Raw genomic sequence first — 6486 nt, forward strand, 5'->3', positions numbered from 1 at the left:
GGATATCATTAGAGTGGCTCATGATTCCAGTTTGGCAGGACACCTTGGAGTGAGGAAGACTGTGGCACGCATTTTGAAACACTTCCACTGGCCAGGTATCTTCAGAGATGTTTACTGGTATTGTAAGTCTTGTCACACCTGTCAAGTTGTGGGGAAGTGTAATCAGACCGAAAAGGTCGCACCTCTAGTTCCCATTCCTCCTTTTGAGGCGCCATTCACCCGTGTGTTGGTGGATATTGTGGGCCCTCTCCCTAAGACTTCTTCAGGATTTTCTTATGTGTTGACCCTGATTGATATGGCTACTCGTTATCCTGAAGCCATTCCACTTAGAAATATCTAAGCAAAGAACGTGGTTAAGGAAATGCTAGGGTTCTTCACAAAGTTTGGTCTGCCCAAGGAGATACAGTCAGACCGGGGAAGTAATTTCATGTCAAATGTTTTCAAGCAGTCTCTGAAAGAGTTGGGCATCACCCAGATCACGTCTTCAGCTTACCATCCCCAGACCCAAGGAGCATTGGAGAGATATCATCAAACACTCAAATCGATGCTCAAGAAATACTGTTTGGAACATCAGAAAGACTGGGATAAAGGTCTTCCATTCGTTGTATTTGCCGCAAGAGAATCTCCAAATGAATCACTGGGCTTCTCACCCTTTGAACTACTGTTTGGCCATAAAGTAAGAGGACCCCTTAAGCTACTCAAGGAATGCTGGCTGTCGGAGGAAAATGACGTCAACCTGATGGAGTATGTGATGAAGTTCAAAGAACGGCTGTCCACTGCTTTACAGCTGGCGAGAGAGAATTCAGGAGCTGCTCAGGAGAAGACGAAGACTTGGTATGATAAGAAGTCCAGGTTACGCCACTTTCAGCCAGGAGATCAGGTTTTGATTCTGCTACCGGTGCATGGGCAACCTCTTCAAGCCAAGTTTAGTGGTCCTTATTTCGTGGAGAAGAAACTCAGTGATGTCAACTATGTCATCGCCACACCAGATCGTTGAAAGAACAAGCATCTTCGTCACATCAACAGGCTAAAGTTATATCACAGGCGGGACGAAAATAACCCAGTCTGCACTGTAGCTGTTCCACCCGAGTCTGCAGGTGAAGTTCTCCCATGCAGTATGAGCCTGAGTGATAGTTTGGGGAAGAATCCTGATATCATGAATGATCTCCAGACTAAGCTTTCTCATCTAGCTCCCGAGGAAAGGCAGGAGTTTTCGGCATTACTGCAGGAGTACCCGCAAGTGTTCCATGCTACTCCAGGAAAAACCACTGTGTTGATGCATGATGTCGATGTTGGAGACGCAAAGCCAGTTGAACTGCCTTCTTACCGTGTGAACCCAGTGAAAGTTCCTCTCATCAAGAAGAACCTTGGCTACCTGTTGGACCACAAGATGATTGAGCCCTGTCAGAGCGAGTGGAGTTCTCCTGTCACTCTAGTCCATAAGCCAGGTGGGTCACAGTGGCTTTGCATCGACTACAGACGTGTTAATCACATAACCAAAACAGACACTTACCCTCTCCCTCGCGTGGAAGATTGGAAAGACAAGATCGGAAAGGCTAGGTACATAAGTAAGTTTGATTTGTTAAAGGGATACTGGCAAGTACCTATGACCGAACGTGCTAGGGAGATCTCATGTTTTGTGACACTAGGAAAGACTTTTGCATGTTCTGTAATGCCATATGGTATGAAGAATGCACCAGCCACATTTCAGAAGCTCATGAATGTTGTAACAGAGGGTTTGGCAGGGTGTGTTGTTTATATTGATGATGTATTAATCTTCAGTGACAACTGGAAAGATCACCTATGCCATGTCAGTAAATTTCTTGAGCGTTTGGTTCAGGCTAATCTTGTAGCTAATTTATCAAAGTGTGAGTTTGGTTAAGCTAAATGTTCAGTACCTTGGGTACGTAATTGGTGATGGACATGTTGCACCACCAGGAGCTAAGGTTCAGGTTATAAGTGATCTTCCCAGACCTAAAAGTAGGAAAGAGCTACAAAGATTTTTGGGAATGGTAGGTTATTACAGGAGATTTGTTCTTAACTTTTCAATTCTTGTATCACCACTTACAGACCTACTGAAAAAGGGAGTTAAATTTGTCTGGACCGATGGCTGTGACTCCTGTTTCAGCAAACTTAAAGCTATCCTATTAAGTCAGCCAGTGCTCGCTACTCCAAATTTTGCTAAGCCTTTTAAGATGGCTGTTGACGCAAGTGATACAGGAGCTGGGGCTGTTTTGCTGCAAAAGGATGATCAGGGTATTGAACACCCTGTATATTATTACAGTAAGAAGTTCACTCCACCTCAAAAGAACTACTCAACTATTGAGAAAGAGCTTTTGGCCTTGATTTTGGGTTTTCAGCATTTTTCATTTTTTTGTGTTCTGGTTTTGACCACATAGTCATTTATACCGATCATAACCCACTAAAATTCCTTAGTAAGTTTAAAGATAAAAATCAGAGATTGACAAGATGGAGTCTACTTCTTCAGGAGTATTCATTAGACATACAACATATCAAGGGGAAAGAAAATGTTATTGCAGATTGCTTATCTAGACTTTAGACAGATTGTTTTAGAGTAATAAGAAATTTCCTTTGTAAATTTCTTTTTCTTTGTGGGGATGTGTTACATAGCCTATGATTTCATCATCCTTTGTATAATTCTAACGTACAGTATGCTGCATGTTTGTTCACGATTCGCCTCGTGGCTTCCATATTGCGTGTTCTACCTCACTCCCGCCCTCCTCCCTTATAGTAGAGTAAGTTGTTCTTTCTGTTGTTCAGAGCAGGAGTGTCAACTCTTTGTCCCCTATGGCTTCATTTGCGCGTCCTTCTTACAGGTTGTATCAAGCTCTGCCGGCCCCTATATTATGAGCTCAGTCTCTGCATTAATTGCCACTCAGATCTACTCCTCATTTTGTTCACATCTCTGTCCTCCCCTGTACAGTTGTTATTATTTTTGTGAGTGCTCAGGAAATCTCCAACCATCTAGCTGCTGTGTAATTTGAGCATAAGTGTTATTACATTTTTTCTTGTACTGTATAGCATAAGGTGTTAATTCGTAGGCCTGGTGAGGTTTTTGTGATTAATGTAAAGTTTTTTCTGTCAGCCATTGTTAATAATATTTTGTATCTGTAATAATATATCTTTCATTAACTGAGCATTATCCGGTTTTCTCATTTTATCAAGGCTGACTTAGATAAATTTACTCTTGCTAATTTCGTGTTAATAGAGGCTATTGCAGTTAACCATATATTTAACCTGTTTTTTGCCATTACATTATCCTTAGGAGTCCTCAATGTTTAGTTGTTAGTTTGAGCATTAAACTTTAACTTGTAATTTTACCTAACTCTTTTGTTTTGAACCTGGAACTTTGCGGGACAGTTTTCTCTGTTCCGTAACAATATATATATATGGTTTAATCACTCTTGTTCTAATGCTGTCCACAACACAGAAAAGGCCTGTGAAAGGTACAGGAACCAACCACCCCTGAACCTCATCTCTTTTACTTATCTGCCCGGAACGTGACCAAGTTTGTCCTTTGCCCTGGTAAAAATACTGTTACGTCCCAGTCCCCACACTGGACAGGCTCCAACAGCAGTAGTTCAGTACAGGAAGGACGTTGCTCAGTGAGTTGTTCTTCCTATGGTCAGCATTCAGGTGTGCAGTACACAAGATCAGCTGAGGTAAAAATAAACACTGGCTCCTTAAAGTTCACTGTCTTTATTTTCCTAGTATTCCATTCCATGCTTTCCACTTCACTGTTCTCACAAGCACTGGAGCTATACACCCTATTCTAATTGCAATTACACTTGATGCTTTACAACACTTCACAGTTATTACACTTAATGCTTGACACTTCACTGTTTTCTCAAGTTCCAATGATATACAAACTTCAGTAACCCATCACTGTTTGCCAGTTTTCACAAGTACCAAAAATATACAATCTTCACTGACACTGACACTGCACTACACTCAGACTGAACCAAAACCGACTGCACGTTACTCAAACTGACTTGACACCTCACTAAACTTGTAATAATCTCCACCCCATCTTATATAAGCTTGCATTATTCGAGAAACGTCTACATTTTACAAGTATACTCTTGATGGGCAACAGTTGCCAACTCAGACACATCAAAACATGTATTGTCTCACAATACGTAGCACTCTAATCATTTACTATACGAACTTAAACTACATAATTTAACAAGCAATCAATTAAATAAAACATGTTAAAGAAAAAGAACAGAAAAATTAATGCATAACTTACGAAACAACTATGTTTACAAACACCAGGCAAACTGGCAACTCTGACTTGTACCGAACTTACGGTATGAGAAAGGTCTCGATGGTGTACGAGACTACCTAACTGGCAAAATCTCCCTTCATAACAATACTTTCTTTTGTACTAAATGCTCTGAACTCTCTGACTCTGGTTCTCCCCATTGATTTGGAACTTTGTCAAAAACCTTTCTAACAACTTTACTTCATCATCCTTCCCTCCTCATTTCCTCTGCGATGGCTCTGTAGCTGATTCTTTTACTGATAAAGCAGAACTCTTTGTTCAGACTTTCTTCTCTGATTCCACCTCAGACGATTCCGATGCTGTTCCTCCATCACTTCCCCTTCCCCCTCTGACTTCCTCATGGTTGATATTAAAATTTCCTCTATTGACGTTTTCTGCTGAAATTTTTGAACATCTGAACATGAAAGAGTAAACACTCTGTCTTTGTGATTGAAAAAAATTCTTTATTCTAAAGTCATTAGTAAGTATAATCCTAAACTCTACACCTTTAAAGTTATTGTGGTTTTCTTTAGAATGTGTTTTAAAGGAAAAAAAAATAAACTGAGCAGATTTGAATTCGGTAATTTCCATAATGCTTACTGGCCAAATATTAAGAAAAATTCAGCAAACATTTTTATCTTAGGACTTTCAACCAAATAACTGTGTCCAATTTGTTTCTGAGGTGTTTCAATTTCAGTTAGGTAGCTTTAAGAATAAAAATGAGTATATTACCTTCAAAAATAGGTCAAGGTCATTCATATTTGGCACAAGGACTTGGGTTACCGTAGCGTATCTTCATGTATTATATCATGAATGAAGAAAATAATAATAATAATAATAATAATAATAATGATGATGATGATGATGATGATGCAAAAAAGAGTCTTCTCCATTCATATGGGGAATCTTAATAACACTAACATTTATATGGCGAAGCTGACGAAAACAATAAGTTTCGTCATTTATATTACGATGTTTAATAATAATAATAATAATAATAATAGAGAAAAAAAGAATTTTCACCATTGATATGATGAAGCTTAATAATACTGACAAAAACAATAAGCTTCTTCATTCATATGGTGAAGCTAATAATACTGACAAAAACAATCAGCTTCGTCATTTATATGGTGAAGTTTAATAATAATAATAATAATAATAATAATAATAATAATAATAATAATGATGATGATTATAACTAGGAAATGGAAATTGCCATTAGCACTTTCAATAATGCACCACATGACAAGTTATCACTGGACCTGGTGATTTCAATGCACTTTATACAGTGAGCAAATCGAAGTGAAGTGCTGGTGCAGTAGTAAAGCGAGGGTGAAAGCAACAAAATCCTCGCAGGGCACAAATGGTGGAGCCCAAACTACTTTCTATTGACCCTTGGGAGACATCAGAAACTACTGGCCCAGATGGACCCATCGTCATTTCAGACTTGTTCCCCTACATTGGCTATGTCCCACAAAAATTTCAAGTTTATATCTTTAGCGCTTTCTGAGAATTAATGAACAGACTATTTTTAAAAGTTATTGGATGTAACTGGAAAACAAGTACTTAGAACTGGATGATACTGGGTCATATGAAGCTGCCAAGTGGGGGACTAAGATGGCCAAGTGTGATGGCCATAGCTCTGAAACTGAGCGAATAGAGGCTATTTACATCATCATTAGAAATAATAAAAATAATAATAATAATAATAATAATAATAATGCCAAGAACACTATAACTCACCACTGCTATGGTGATTTATAAACAAAATTAGTTACTTAATCTTAGCATGAAGCCACGATCAGCAAGCTTTGATATAACTATAGTATTGAAGGTATGTAGAATATAAAAAAGATCTAAAGACCCATAGGTAACTTCTTGTGTAATATCAACAAGATCATAAGGAAAAGGTGTCAAAGAATGCCTGTGAAGATTTTGGGTTTGTCTCAGTATGTGGCTAATTGTATACTTAACTGTTACCATATTCCTTTCAGATAAAAAAGGTGACCACACACACACACACACACACACACACACACACACACACACACATATATATATATATATATATATATATATATATATATATATATATATATATATATATATATATATATATATATATATATATATATATATATATATTGTTACGGAACAGAGAAAGATAATGTACACTTTAAGTGAGAATACTAAAAATCACT

The sequence above is a fragment of the Coenobita brevimanus genome, chromosome 62 (genome assembly GCF_032717465.1).
Source record: "Coenobita brevimanus isolate Jiangsu-jjx chromosome 62, ASM3271746v2, whole genome shotgun sequence".
Lineage (NCBI taxonomy): Eukaryota > Metazoa > Arthropoda > Malacostraca > Decapoda > Coenobitidae > Coenobita > Coenobita brevimanus.